Source organism: Onychostruthus taczanowskii, unplaced genomic scaffold (assembly GCF_017590055.1).
Source record: "Onychostruthus taczanowskii isolate IOZ18803 unplaced genomic scaffold, ASM1759005v1 scaffold52, whole genome shotgun sequence".
In the NCBI taxonomy this organism is placed as follows: Eukaryota; Metazoa; Chordata; class Aves; order Passeriformes; family Passeridae; genus Onychostruthus; species Onychostruthus taczanowskii.
This window is the reverse complement of record NW_024502791.1, coordinates 6,110,704-6,126,770: the sequence shown is the minus strand read 5'-3', so window position 1 is coordinate 6,126,770 and position 16,067 is coordinate 6,110,704. Positions and strand designations below refer to the sequence as shown.

Below are 16,067 nucleotides of genomic sequence, written 5' to 3'. Positions count from 1 at the left end.
GCCACCAAGATGATCAGAGGGATGGAGCTCCTCTCCTGTGGGGAAAGGCTGAAAGAATTGGGATTGTCCAGGCTGGAGAAGAGAAGGCTTTGGGGTGCCCTGATTATGGCCTTCCAAGACCTGAAGGGAGCCTACAAAATAGATGGAGAGAGGCATGTAGTGCCAGGACAAGGGGCAGTGGCTTTGAACTGAAAGAGAGCAGGTTTAGACTCGATATTAGGAAGAAATTCTTTACCCTGAGGTGGTGAGGCACTGAATGGGTTGCACAGGAAGGCTGTAGATGTCCCATCCCTGGAAGTGTTCAAGGCCAGGTTGGAAAGATGCGCCTGTCCGTGGCAGCGGGGCTGGAACTGGATGATCTTTGAGGTCACTTCCAACCCAGGCTATTCTACGATTCTGTGATTTATTTACAACTGTCATTTGTTGTCATTTCTACAGTCATAAAACCTCATGCTCTAAAAACTCTTCCAGGGTCTCTCTCCTATATGGTTTTGTTTTGCAACATATAGCATTACCTCAAGGTCTGGTCTACCTGAAATATCTAATTAGGTCATTCTGTTTTCTAAAAAAAAAAACCCCACAAACAGTGCTGTACTAAGCACAGAGTTTCAGAGAAGGGAGGGTGATGGGAAAGGGACCTGCAGAGGCTGGCATGGGTTATCACTGGGAATGGCATATCCCTTGAACTATCCTAGATCAAATAGGGAAACATTTTATTAAAGCCTGTTATTCCACCATTTTTCAGCTGTATCTTAAAATTAGGAGCCTACAAGTAGAACTACTACAAGCAATCCATGGGATAATCATCAAAAAGTCTGATTCAAACGCCACTGAAATCCACCAAAAGACTACCATCATCTTCAGCAGGCTTTGGATCAGAGTCATGTTGCTGGGGGATGAACATTGTTCCATCCCAGGAAAATGATACACAAAAGCACAACAGGCAGCAAAGCAACACCTTTCTTGCCGTTTCTAAAACACCTTTATCAAGTTTTCCCTTAACAAAGCCTTAAGCAAGTAGGACCTTCTTGTCAGAAAGCAAAATATAAGCATTTCTAGAAGCTTGTAGTATTTTAGCATGTATATTTAAGGACACATCATTTATAGGTTCAGCATATGAAATATTCATCATGTTTAGAGCTGTCCTTAAACAAAAAGCCCAGGCATTATTCTCCATGCCTGCAAAAGCAAATCCACTATGTATCTTTGGTAAACAAAAAATAGTTAATTTAAAAAGCTTAGAATTGCTTTATTTGCTCGTGACTGTTTAACAGTCGGGAGTTTTAATAGATCTGGCACTGGCAGGATAGGATGAAACAACACTATTTCTCTGTATTATGCTTAATAATTATAAATTGCTGTGTTTTATCGCTCCATTTACGATAATAAAGAGTATTGCTAAACAGTTATCTTAACAAATGTATTTTTGATGGAAGAGCCACTGATGTTTGTCTTTATAAATTAAGCTAGTCATAAAAGTCCATGTTTATAATAGTGTTACCTTCTTTGAAATAACAAAATAGTCCATTGGTGGTGCACTTTGAGCACCTACTGGGAAATTCATGGTATCTGCCTCATATATTAGATAACTAAATGAACAGCCTTGATAAGAGCATTTTTTTTTCTCCTCATTGTTAATGACATACATACAATATTACTGTAACTATTCTAAAGCAGCAGCTGAAAGAAAAAATCTCATGGAGATATTGGCAATCTGTCATGAGGAGAGTACTATGAAGACAGCAGACAATTAAAAATCCAAATATTACTTTCTTGAAATAATTTAACTGTTCAAAAGCATCTATCAAATACTCACACAAGGAAATATTAGAATATTTTCCTCAAGTTTAGTATTTAGTCAATAGACTATAATTTCTGTGGAATATATTGAAGAGTAAGATAGGAAAATATTTTTAAAATGTACAGTACAGTACAGTACTATTCAAAGAAGTTATTGTGCACTGCCCTTTGACAAAACATCATCTTTCTAATCAAGGGATTAGTAAATAAACTGTTGTTTAAATAAAAAAATAAGTTTTAGATCAGTAAATCCTATCAGATTAAGGCAGTCATGCCATATTCTTGACCACAATAAAACCAAACCAAATTATCACTTTTTCCTACTGTTTCTGACATTCAGAGGTATAATTGCCAAAACAGAATTTCAGTGCAGAAAAAAAGAAGTATTACTGAAATACACTGTAAACTGTGTATGTTCAGTATTGTGTACCAGAAAAGTAACTCCGTATCATCCCGTATTTGACTTCCACTGAAAAACCAGGTCATGAGCCCCAGTGAAATAAGATACACCTCAAAAAAACAAAAACCAAACAAAACACCAATCAAATAAAAGAAAGAAGTTGAAAAATAATTAAAAAAACCCCCAAAAAACGTCATGGCCTGCGTAGCATCAGTATCTGGTGAGGCTGCAAGTCAGAAGACATCCAGCTGTGGAGAAGCCTTTGAAAGACTATGCAGCACTAAGTGCAGGTAGACAGAACACAGGCAGGATGACAGTGAACACGAGCCCAAGAGCAGAAATTCACTGCTGTAAGAGAGAGCTACTCATTTTTCCTCCTTCCTGGAAAACTCACATCTTGCCAGAAAGGGCTGATAGTCCCAAAGGAGTAAGTACAGCTTATTCAACCCCTCAAAGTCCAGATTTAGGTATGAGATAGAGCAGTTTTACTATTCTCATGCACTCACAGATCCAAGTCCAACACACAACTTATATCTGACTTCGTCCAAACTTCCTGGCTAAGCATTGTTGGTTGATGTTTTGTAAAGGCTTTATGTTATGCTTGAGCTATAGCACATCTTTCCAGACAGGTACCAGTTTATAATTTCTCTGTCTCTTATCTCTCACAGTGTTATTAGCTGTGGTTTCTTAGGACTACACTGGACTTTTTTTATCAAGCTGAAAAATACCTGCTATCCCAGTTTGTCCTTGTTCAGGTAAACCTGTCTTTATCTGTCCTGCAGCAAGCTAACTAGGCTGAATTTCTTATGAATCTCATAAAAGGCAAACCTGTGGTTAATTTTTGCTGCTCTTCCCAATCTACATCCAATTACCAGCACACTTTCAGGAATGGACAGCACTGCAGACCTTCTAGGGTTATATATAAAATTTATATTGCCTTCCTACTCCCACTTGATATTCTTATTCTTTTTATATCCATTTTATATTCATTCTATTAGCTACAATGCACTGCTCTTAAAGGTCAGATTCAATGAATTATTTAATGCCATGGCAAGCTGAGGCACGAACTGCTGTATCTTAACAGTCTCTGGTAGTTTCACCCTAGGATGAGCTTCATTATGTGAGCCAAGGGGATCTAGAGAGGAATGGTCTCGATAGCAGCTTTAATCCACTTGCTCTGAGCAACAGGCGCAGTCACCGTGCACTTCACCTTGGCCAGCGTTCTGAAACAAAGTGTTTTGCCACCAGAGGCCATATTCAACACACTACACTGGGAAACAGCACCTCCCTTGTAATGCAAGCACACAACTCTCAAAGCTCCTTCCCTGAATTTCTGAACTTCTGGAATTTCACCAGCTATTGCCATATGACAGTGGTTCCGTCAGATAGAGGTGCAAAGGCCCAGGTCCAGAGAGAGTCACAAAAATGATCAGAGTGCTGGAGCACCTCTACTATTAAGACAGAATGAGAGAATTGGGATTCTTCAGCATGGAAAAGAGAAGGTTCTTGGAAGACCCTATATCACCTTCCATGAAATTAAATAAGGCCTCTGAGAAAGATGGGGACAAACTATTTAGCTGGGCCTGCTGCAACAGGGCAAGAGATTTTAAACTAAGACAAGTATGTTTAGAATATAAGGAAGAAATTATTTACTTCAGGGTGGTAAGGCACTAGAACAAGTTGGCCAGAGAAGCTATGGATGCCCCATCCCTGCCAGTGTTCCAAGTTTAGATTGGAAGGGGCTCTGAGCAACCTGATCTAGTGGAAGATGTCCCTGGCCATTGCAGAGAGGTTGGAACTAGATGCTCTTTAAGGTCCCTTCCAATACAAACTGCTCTACGACGTGCTTATTTTGTCATCCTTAAGTACCAGCTTTGCCATGACCTCCAGCTCTGCCCTCCTGAACACCTCAGCATCACAGGAAATGGAGTTCCAGTTGCTGCCTTACTTAGAAAAGCCTCATGATAAGAGCCTCTTCTGTAGGTGAGACAATCTCCAAAGGAATCAAATTAAGTGTATTGTGTATCTTTGGCAAAATGTACTCTTTCTCTCTTCCCCCCCACAGGTAACATGTATATCCTATGAACCCCATAAAACTAGCAATACTCATAAAATTATAGGTGTTATAAAAATCCCCTCTGTCCACATCTTTCCCCATTTTAACATGTATTTTTCTTGTGAAAAAGAAATGAAACATTATTTTATTTCTACTGGAGAGAATCACAATGACATGGTAGCATTTGCACCTTTTATTTATCACTTTTAGGTTGAGATAAAGGAAATGCTTCAAATAAATATTTTAAAAGTAAGTAACACTCCTTATAACAGCCTGGCTGTACAAACCATGTAAAATGGTCATGACAAACCATGTGAAATGTCAAGACAAGATTTTGGGTAACATGAGCTGCAGAACCTCATGATCTTGTTTCTAAGTGACTCATAAATCCCAAATCCATTATAACAGAGCTTTATGAATCATATTCCTCTCTCTCCACACATACATACAAACATGCAAATGCCTGCATACAAATGTAGAATATATACTGCATGCTTATGGCATGTTATTTGTCCAATAAAAAATGCTAAGTCTTACATTACCAAACTGTATCCTCAGTCTATATATCTGGGGGCATAAATTATGCAATTTCCTCTTTGTCCAAGAAACCATGGTTGCTAAAGTATGTGCTGAATTTTCTTCCTGTCTCATATGTCAGTGTGGTACAGTTCCTTCCTTATACCCATGGCAGTTTGAATGAATTATTGATGAACTCAAGCCATCTGCTGGACACTGCAACATGACTGTAATTGGTGTAGAACACTAAGAAATTGATTCAATACTTTTTAAGGGGAAAAGGAATCAGTATCTTTACTAATGCAGTTGTCCTAATATTTAATTAAAGACTTTGAACACAAATAGAATGTCAGATGAAATGCAGAACAAAAGGGTATTTCTGGTCACAAAAGTATAATTTCCATGTAAAATTGAGCAGTAAGGAGAATGACACAAGATAAAAAAAATATAAAAAATATGGATTACAAATTCAATTCATTGTTTTAATTTTTTGCTCTCTTCCATCACGGAGAGTTTTTGCTGTTTCTCTTGATAAACTCAGGTGGATGATATTTTCTTTTTAAGTCTCTGGCACACTTTAATGACACACAGAAAATAACACTGAGCAGAAAAGATGAAGTATGGAATGAAGATTTCAGTGTAATGACTAAACCTCATGTTTCCTATGTTTTTTATGTAATACAGATGACCTAAAGGATGTTCGACTGCTGTAGCAACCAATTTCTTCTACAAAAAAAACGCCTTTTTCACACAGTGCTTTCTGAGTAACAGTTCTGCTGAAAAGCTGAAGTGATCATAAAATGGGTAAGTTCGATGATACAAGATGACAAGACCTTTGCCTCTCCAAGAGTCTTGTTTGATTCATAAGCTGAACAAATGTGGTTTTAACTAAACCTCCAATCAAACTGAATCACTTTATTTAACAATATAGACAGTGGACTTCAGGGATTTTCCCTTGTGCAGTAAGTAAAATATATGAACCTTTAGTCTGCATGAAGAGGAATAGGAGCTAAAAGAACAATTAACATTTCAGCACATAATATGTAAGAAATATGCCTTTGGGGAAACATAGGCTGATGACAATCTGGTTTTATCTCTGCAGTCTCTCCTTTGGTATTTGCAGTCTCTAGTTCAATATTCTGTCTTCTTGGTTTCTCAGAACCAGCTGCTTTGTTTCTCAAACAAAGCCAAAGCAAGACTAATGCCAACATAATTTGGAAGTCACCTGCTTTGAAATACACCATTTCTCTTTCCTCTCTTTGTGCTGCTGCTTTCAGGAGGTTTTTGAAGACTTGGTTGTTAAAAGTCAAGCAAAAAGTCAAACAGAAAATTATGTCTATGGGAAAAAAAAAGACTAAAAAAGCTAAAGTAGTAGCTAAAATACTTTTCTTAGTCTGCTTGTCCTGTGTTGCCTGTAATAAATTACAGATGATCAACTGTCACACCAGAAATCAAGGAAAAGCTGACTAATAAATCCCAGAGAAATCTATCACATTAAGCTGCCTTTTGAAGCATTCAGTGTTTTTAAAATCAATTTATTTTTAGCTATATTTATTTTTTACTAGCTTCTACTGGTTTTTGTCTCAGATTAATGAGAAACTTTTTCTCCTTTGACATCCCACTGTGACCCAGTCATCCCAATCAGTGGTAATATTTAACTGAAGTTTCTCACTTTGGAGACTAATGAGTCAGAATATGTAAAACTGTTCTCTTCCCCTTTTAACTAACCTCCTTATTGGGCATATCAGGTGCAGTTAGAAGTAGATACTCAATCTCTTGGCAATTTTGGCAGTCCTTGTTGGCTGCATTAGTGTTAAAATAAAAATATGATCTAAATTTTTGTTCAAACTTTTGTAGTCCATCAACCAAGACAGAAGTCCCCACAACATTTCTATTCCAACTACATTAATCAACAACTAAGAGAGACTGTGAATCACAAAATTATTCTTATTGGAGGGAAATGGGAAAGAGAAAGGACTCGCTAGTGACAGTCTTAAGTCTTTTGATCAGATTTTTTAAAAAGCTTCAAAGAACCCCAAAAATCAGGCCTTGCAAACACACAAAAAAAAGAGAAGTCAGAAAAAAAAAATCAAGTCAATTGCACTGAGAGCCAGATCCAATTATTTTACAAAACAATTAAATCTAGACATCTCTCAATCAAAAGGAAGTCACAGAGAGTTTTACCAGACTAGGATTCAGAGAATCATATAAACATAGAATTGCCTGAGTTGGAAGTGATCCACAAGGACCACTGAAGTGCAGCTCCTGGCCCTGCACAGGGCCACCTCAAGAATCACACCACGTGCTTGAAAGCGTACCTGAACTCTGTCAGGGTCAGTGCTGTGGCCGTTTCCCTGGGGAGCCTGTTCCAGTGCCCAGACACTATTTCGGTGAAGAACTTTATTCTTATATTGAATCTCAACCTCCCCCAGCACAATGTCAAACCTGTTTTTGTCTCTTTGCCCCTTCCAATCTAGTTTAACTAGTAAGTATTCACTTAGAACTTTCTCATTTCTACTATTTTTTTGCTTTTCCAACTCCTTACACAGACTACAGGTTATAGTTTTCAAGAACTGACATCCCTAAGATGTTTTTGGCAGATTGAAAGGTAACATTGCCATGAGAGAAAGAATATGAAATGGAAGTGTAGAGTTAGCCACTGAAAGTGGACCCTAATGTTCTGAGGGACAGCCACTTTGCAGACACACACAGTTCAGGAAGCACCATTCTTCATTTTATTTTACTTTATAGACTAAATATCATCTGGAAAATAAATAGAATTGTGAAAGTAAAAACTAACTCTGAGAATCAGGAAGACACAGAAAAATCCTGTCATCTTCAGGGACTCCTGAGTCAGCTTCCATTACGCAATTCATTAAAATTACACTGTTACAGCAGCAGATCATGGAGTACCAACACCTCTCCATGACATTTTTCTCTGAGTAGGGTTTTACTCATTTACACTCACTCTCCTTATGTCCTTCCCACCCCAGGGAGTGCTGCTTCCACCTTGACAGGGGAAAAAGCCTGAAAACTAAAGACACTTCACATTAGTGGAAATACACAAGACATTGCAAATTGGTCACAGTCCTTTCACCCTTCTCTCTCAGCAGTTTAAATTGCCTTTTACCTCCTATGAACACTGCTGCATGTAAAACTGCCACCTTCAAAACAGCATTCCTTTTAAGGAGGCAATGCAAATATCTTTCCCTATGTACCTGTAGCTGACAGAAGTCTCCAAGGGTCAACTTACAAAACCATAAAAATACCATGTTTGCCTTTCAGCTCTTGACATCACCTTTGCCATCATTCTGTCAAAATACACCATTCTGGTATAATTCAGAGAAACTACAAGACACTTTATTGACAATGCAATCTACATTTCAGTGTTTTAAAGAACACTGCCATCCTGAAGTTATTTAGGGAGCAGATAAAAGCTAGTTAATTCCTGTGATTCGTACAGCCAGCACTGGCTCAGGATAAAAGGGAATGCTGATGCCACCACTGGGAAAAGTCACACTGTGAAAGCCTTCTCAAAGAATCACAGGTCCACAACCATCATGTCTTCTCAGAAATGGCTGTTTTGCCCTTAAATAGCTTCATTAGCTGATGTGTATATGCTGAATTAGTCAGCAACTGACTGGCAGGATAAGGGAGTTTTAAACTTCCTAGTGAGGGCAGACAGACACTTCTGGAAGGACAGAGTTACTTTGTGAGTTCTGTGCATGCAGTGGTGAAGGCATCTCTGTCATCTTCCTACTTTACAGCCACGCCATGCTGGCAGCCCCTGGTGCATGGCACAATCCTCTCCTGTCAGCCTATACTGCTTCCCCAGTCCGGAAACTGTTCTGCTGAGTCTGGCGTTTCCCAAACTGCTCCTGAAACCTTCTCTGGCTTGTGTTTCTCCCTGACTTCTACTTTCTGCAGATTAAATTTCATAGTGAATACACCTGTGTAAGTGTAGCTGTCCTGTTGTAATGTCTTCAAGGCATCCACAGAACATTCAAATACAAACAGCACAATGTAAAGGGCTGGCTTGCCCACCACTGTCTTTGAGGATTTGGAAATGTCACTTCAAAAGAGACATATAGTGCAGCTGGGAAGGAGAAACCTTGCAATTGCAGTAGTTTGACACCTAGTCTCCAACCCTCCCTACCACAAACACAGGACAGGAGATTTTTAGCTACCTCCTGCTACATATTCCAACCAGATGTAATCCTTTGACGCATGAGGCTTGCACAAACAGTACAAAGAAGGATAAACATCTATTGCAAAGCATGCAATATAAAGGTAATTCATCACATGGAGGCACTAATTCATAATAAACTCAAATCTGGGTGTTCATATGAATGGCTTTACATGGAAACAATTACTCTGAAACATTCACATCAGTGCATCTGGCTTTAGAGCACATCTTCCCTTTGGACAAGCCAATGCTTTTGTTTAGTTGGATGAGAAGCAATAAGCTTGTCAGAACAAGCTAATGAGAGCAACATTTGCTGGTTCACATCTGAAGAACCAATCAGTACAGTTACTTGTGTTTTGGGTACAGCTGTTCTGCATCTCCATTCATACCCTCGCATTCCATAAAGCAACTTGTAAGGAACAGCTGACCTGAAATTCCTCACGGCTGACTCCTTTTTCTAGAGAACAGAGTGAGATGATGACACAACATTTCAAACAGATGACACATCAAGCCTTGAAATTTCAAAAAAGGGCCTACACTTGCTGACTCTGAGAGCCATTCAGCATGATTAACACAAAAAGAAAACTAAGTTTACACAATAAATAAGGATCTCAGCACTCACAACATCTGAATTATCAAGGCCAAACCTTTCTAAACCATGTAAGTCAACTTTCTGCTAAGAATAAGCAAGGTTATGACACTGCAAGCTTTGAGAGATATGATGGATTTAAAAGAGAACAGCGTCCATAGTTGGCATTGATTTTAACAATAACAAGTAGTATCTCTGTACAGCTTTCAGCTCTTACAGGCCTTTGAAAAGGTGGGCAGGTATTTCTGAAATGTTAATGAAGATTGGTAATTAAAATCTGGAGAAACGTGAATTAGCCTTCAATATATTAGCTCAAGAACAGGAAGCACCACAACAGCCCAGAAAAGAAGATAAATGAGATAATACTAAACGTGTGCTCTCACACATTCAGAGCTAATTTGAAGTATGATCCAGTTATCTCTGTACTACATTGCAGAAACACCTCAAAAGATAGAAGATACATATCTAACAACACCCCTCAAGACAGAGAGGAACTGACTGCTAATATCCTTACTTTGAGCTCCCTGCATGGGCTAGCTGATCAAGTGTAGCTAATTAAATGCCCTGGCAGGAAGCTTATCTCCAGTGATGGCATTTGTAAAACTCTTACAGATCACTTGGTCCAAAATTTTGTCCCTTTGTTCACCATATTAGTGTTTAAAACCTAGAACAGTAGCAATTCATCAATCAGGGCTTGACACAAAGTGGGTACAGCCTCTGGATTCATATACTGAACTGGGAGTGTAATGGAGTACCTTCAAATTAAAATGTCTGCATGACTGGTTTTTTAAAAAAAGCCGTTTTCAAGGTTCATGGTTGCTAAGCAGTATCATAGTTAATAGCTTAATGTGCTTGATTTCTTCTCTATGATGCTGATGAAGAAAGAATAATAGTAAGTCCACCAAAATCACTTTATCCAGTATAATAAACAGTCTAAACTACATCCAGAAACATTTGAAAAGCGGCATTTTCAGCTGCTGTGAGATGATGATGACAGGCACTGTCACTGAGCTCCCTTTTACACTTGCATTTAGCTCTGAGGATGCAGAGTAGGAAAAGTGGTTCCCTGACATACACAGAGTCAAATGGGAGTGACAGAATCCTCATTCATTTTGCAATGATGGTGAGGAGGGTCAATATTGATTAAATTCATGTTAGCACTTAAAATGCAACATGCTGCCTAAAATCCTGGAGGGTTCCTTCTCTCCAATCTTACGGTAATACACAATTAAACCATAAATTCTACTGCAGAATTGAAAGAATCCTCTAGATCCTCTTGATGAAAACTTGCTGTGACATTAACTTGCCAGTGTTATTTCAGAGGTTTTTTTTTTTTGAGTCATTTCTCTTAAATAGAAAATAGAGCCAACAAGAAATAAAAGCCCTTAATGAATGTCACCTTTCTCATTTGTCACTTTGCAATTTAAGTATTTTAGTGGAATTCTAGAGGTTATAAAATACTGATTTACTGCTGTTACAGTTGCAAGGAATGGACTAATCTAGCCTAATTTAGCAATGTAGAAGTCAGGTTTCTACTTAAAAACACTTTTCTGTTCTTCCTCTTTAGAAAGTAAAGCTTTCTGCAACAGGCTAGTTTTTCCAAAACAAATGTTTCAGATGGATTACCCTCTTCAGATGCCAATTTCTCCTGGATGGCTGCCTGGATAACTATTTTAATTAAAGTGTGAACAAACTACCACTACCATGCCACTACTCACTTTTTGATTTATGGAGTAAGCAGTACACTTGTGTGTCACTTAAAATTTCAGTAAAGTACCTTGCTAAATAAAAAGACAGTTTACTTAAGTTGGGATCCTTGTAGACTAATGCTACTCGGTGCAATCTAAGAAAAGCAAGTCATTCATGTTATAGGAGTTGCCTATGAACATCTAATAAGGCAAATTACTTGTTAGATGTTTTTCTTTGTTTCAAAAAAAGGGTTGGTTAAGCTGATTCTTAAACAGATGAAAATGTAACGTTAACCGATGATAATGAGATATGTGAACGTCTGAGCAACCAATTAGTTATAGCATTCATTAATATACCTTCTAATACGTCAGTGTTGCATTGCTGCTCACCTTCATACAAGGAAAAAATTGTTCCATTGTGCCATGACTTTAATGTTATCTCAAAATACTTATTGTTAAGTATGTGTGAAAAGCTATAACTCACAGAATCTGTATCAGCAGCAAAATAAACCCAACATATAGCTCCTGATATATTTTGAACTGACTGCACTTCAAATACACCCTTTGTATTCTGTTCACTTGCTACTTGCCTTGACTTGAAGCTTACATTTAGAAAAGTGATCGTGTTTCTTCCTCTTTTTTGAAGTTCTGTAACTGTCTGTCTTGAATAGAATTCATTTTGACCACAGCCTCAAGTGACTTTCATAAAACTGACCACTCTTTGCAAGGGAAACCATAAACATGACTTCTGAGTTTGTGCTGGAAATAGCTCAGGAGAACAAAATATGGTGCAAAAGCCATTAAACAGCACCCAGAAATAATGAATCCAAATGGATTTTGTCTGCAAACCACACTTGATTCATATTTCTGCAACGCTGGCTTTCAAAGGACAACTTGAACACTAATTAAGTGTTGCTGGTAAAGCAGAGCCAAAAGAATTCAATGGATCAGACTGACCTACAGAGGATATTTATAATGAATATCCCTGATAATCCCCAGACCTAAGACTTCCTACGATACAACAGTGTTCCTCATTCTTAAAAAACAAACCAAAATCTCTCACCAGGTTCCTGCTCAGTACCCCCTGGAGTCAGCAGAAGTGGCTGTAGGAGTTTTCTACTTAAGGAAGATTATTTTCAGTAATGAATGTTTAAAAAGCCCACACATAATTAAAATATTACAATGTAATAAAAAACTAATAGGAAAATTTCTGTATTATGCATTTAACGTATTGAATTTTCCTGTAGTAAAACCATTATTAAAAAGGGACTTTCTTGAAAAACCAGTCTATCTATTTCTTATCCTGTAGGAGTAACAGTGAGACAATAAATCTGGAGCTGATAGGAAAAGGGATGAAGAAAAAAAATTATTTAAAATAAATTATTCTGATTTATTTTGTGGGAAATTTAGAAATAAAGCTAATTTATTAGTTAGGGATATGCTTTTTCCTAACAACAACAAAAAAAAAAAAAAAATTGACATTTTTCAATTGCCCTTTTTGGTGGATGTTTGATTTTTTTTAAGATATATAGACTTTTTTTTAAGAAAGCAGAAATTGCCTCATCCATTTTCTTTTCCTTCAAGCTCATAACTCTTTTCATAAGTTAATTTTCTGACAATGTTTTATTGGAAAACAATTAAATATTGTGTTTCATTAAAAACTGTTTAACATCCAAGGCTGACTTAACATCTAACATTTATGTGTATTTTGCTTGGAAGTTCTGGGCTTCCCTATTCCTGGTGAAGTTTGATGCTCATCTGGTTGTGAAATCTGACTTTTTCTTTTCTTATGCAATTTGTTTTTTTTCTATTTGACATGCTATGATCTTTATATCAGTATTTTAAAAGTAGATTAATTTTTTCCACACTCTCTACAATTATAATGACAAATTGTTTGTTGACTTTACAAAAAGCTTTGAGGGAAAGCTGCATAAAAATAGCCACTGAATTTCACATGAATATAAAATATACCTTGTTATACCCAATCAGCAAGAGAACATGGGAAAAAATAGTGTTGGAATATCAATTTCTCATTAATGTGCTGCAGTAACCACAAGATAGTACAGTTTAAGATCCTGAAGAAAAAGAGGAAGAGGAGTCCAGTCTAAAATCAGGGTGCAGCTTGTTCAGGGCACTGGCAAGCAGGGCCTTTTGGGATGCAGCTCTGAAAGGCCAGAGCCCAGCAGAGCTGGGTGATTTCACAGAGAGCCTCCTCCAGGTGCCAGAATGATTCTATTCCAATCTGCAAGGAAGCAGGCAGGCAGAGCAGGACCCCAGCATGGCTCCACAACCTGAACAAGACCCAGTGCAAAATGGAAAGAGATCAGAGATGGAAATGGGGTTTGCAAAGGTCAGTTGGCACTGAAACTTATCCAGGATGAAAGAAGGATAACAAGAAGGGTCTCTACAACCACAATAGCAGTGAAAGCCAAGGGAAATACAAACTTTCTGCTAAATTGAGTGGGTAACCTGATGAAGGATACTGAACAAACTCAGATGCTTGATGCTTTCTTGGCTTTGGCCTTTAGTGGCAAGGTCTGCCACCTTGATCCCTGAGCTCAGTGACAGAATTTAGGGAATGGAGGCAGACAAAGGCTGAATTAGGGATTGCTAAGGTAAGAGTGACACACACAAGTCCATGGGCCTAGATGGGATGCATCTAAAGCTTATAAAGAAGTTGGTTCATGTCTTTTTGAAAGGCCACTGCTTAAGAACTGAAACACCTACCCAGTGTGGTTCTGAAATCGCTGTATTTGGAGATATTAAAGACTTGATTAGGCAAGTGCTGAGCTGCCACATCTAACTTTGACACTACCTGGCCTGGAGCAAGAGCTTAGACTGGATGACTTCCAGAAGTGTCCTCTCAGTTCTTCTATGCTTCTTTGCTTTTGTGATTATGCCCATTGTGTAACCCATGCATTTTGAAACACCCTCACTGCTGACCACTGAGATGCTGCTACCTGCAGGAAAACAAGATTTCAAAACTTCTCCCATGTACATTGAAAAATGCAGATGCATGGAAAAGTTTCAGATGTGTCTGAAACCCTTCAATTATACAGAAGAGATTCACTATTTCATTGATGTAAAGAATTGCTTATGCTGTGGTGTCAGGTGACATTGTCTAGTCATTCCAGGCATGCCCACTGGCATGAAAAGAAAGCTCTTCTTTTCAAATGCTGTAACATACAGCCTTAATATATTTCACTCCAAATTTCATCAAAGAATGAGTCTCTGTCAAAATCCCAACAGCAGACAGGTTTTGAGAGCAGAGGTAGAACTACAGTGTAAGAAAAGCATCACCTAAAGCTTTCGCTGGAATGAAACAACACTTAATTTGACATTACTTATGTAGTCAATGTAATTTGGAAGGGTGACATTCTAATTGAGTTTCTCATTTGAAGGCAGACAGAGAATAAACTATACAATAAATTCAGTTTGTCTCAGGTCTAATCAGTCTATTTTCCTTGCGGTTATTACTACATATTGCTAGAAGCAGAAAATGAGATAGAGAACCTAACTTTGTTTAATATCAAAGAGTCAGGGAAAGAATGAAGAAGACAATATTACTGCTTTATTGAGAAACAAAGACCTCAGAAATAAGACCCATTTTTTGAGACTTATACCAGTAGTCAACACAGAGCACAAGACAGAACTTTATTAGGAGCAGGACAGTTCTTTCAGTTTAAGGAATCTACTCATCACAAGAAGCTCTTAACAAGTTTTGGTTTTTAGTTGCCTTGCAGGTTGACCATTTTTAAGAAAATCTCAAAATATATTTTGTTTAATCCCACCTAACACAGATGAAGGCCATCACCATTGCTGGCATTTTTACACCATTTCTGCACCAACTTTGGAAGTTTTCTTTCAGCTAAATCCCCAGCAAATCAGCAGCCATTTGCAGGAGGAGGACAACTGCTGTGGCACTTCCTGGCCAAATTTCTGTAAATAAATGTGACTTCTCAAAACTACACAGGTAACAGTGAAAACACTGATAGCTCTAAGTTTTGAGGAGAGGTACCTGTACCATTGAAACCTGAGCATCTCTCAGGAATCAACAAGACCCACCAATTCAGAGTTTACATCAATGGGAAGGAGAATACAGAAACAAAACTGGTGTACAGCAACCAGGCTACTAGAATTTAAATTACTAATTCTTAAGTTTATTTTTCTAGTTACTTGCCATTTTTCTGTGCAATGCACTAACATTTCTTGTTACTCCAAAAGCAAAATTTATTATATGAATCGCAATACATCCTTAGCATTTGTCAGTCACTGTTCTTTCTTTCCTTCTCTATCCCATTATAAATAGACATTTCTCCTTTCCTGTACTATCCCCAGCCACTTTTTAAATCTCATTTTCTGACTTCTTCTGTCTTTCCTTCCTGCTTCTTTCACAAAAACTTACCTACCTGCATTCACCAAAACACTTTTTGAGTTTCTCTACATATTTACATGCATTTATTCACTCTCAAAAATCACTCTATCACATTTTCTTTATTCTTCACATAAGACAAACCTGACTTAACTTTCTTCATATGAAAAATGAACAGTAATGCACCAGTGAGTGGACCTTCCATGCTTCAGGAATCATCTTTTCAACAATCCATACCAAAAATAAATACCAGGAGAATACAATTTCTCTTTTGATACCCAAGTACTTTGGAGCTGTTCCTGGAGGTTTTTATACTTTTTTAACTACCCAGATGATATTTTAAAAGGACACTTCATTTCAATACTAAAATAATTCATCATTCTTCATAACTAAATTCATCATTCTTTATAACTAAAGCAAAATTATTTTCTCTTTTCTCAGCCATGAGAAGGCAAGACTT

The 16,067-nt window shown here is 37.7% G+C and overlaps 1 protein-coding gene across 1 annotated transcript in view; it reads right to left on the bottom strand.

The window, feature by feature from the left end:
- The window catches only part of FRMPD4 (FERM and PDZ domain containing 4), a 108,995-nt gene that overhangs the window by 45,712 nt on the left and 47,216 nt on the right, over positions 1 to 16,067 (bottom strand). The window lies entirely within an intron of this gene.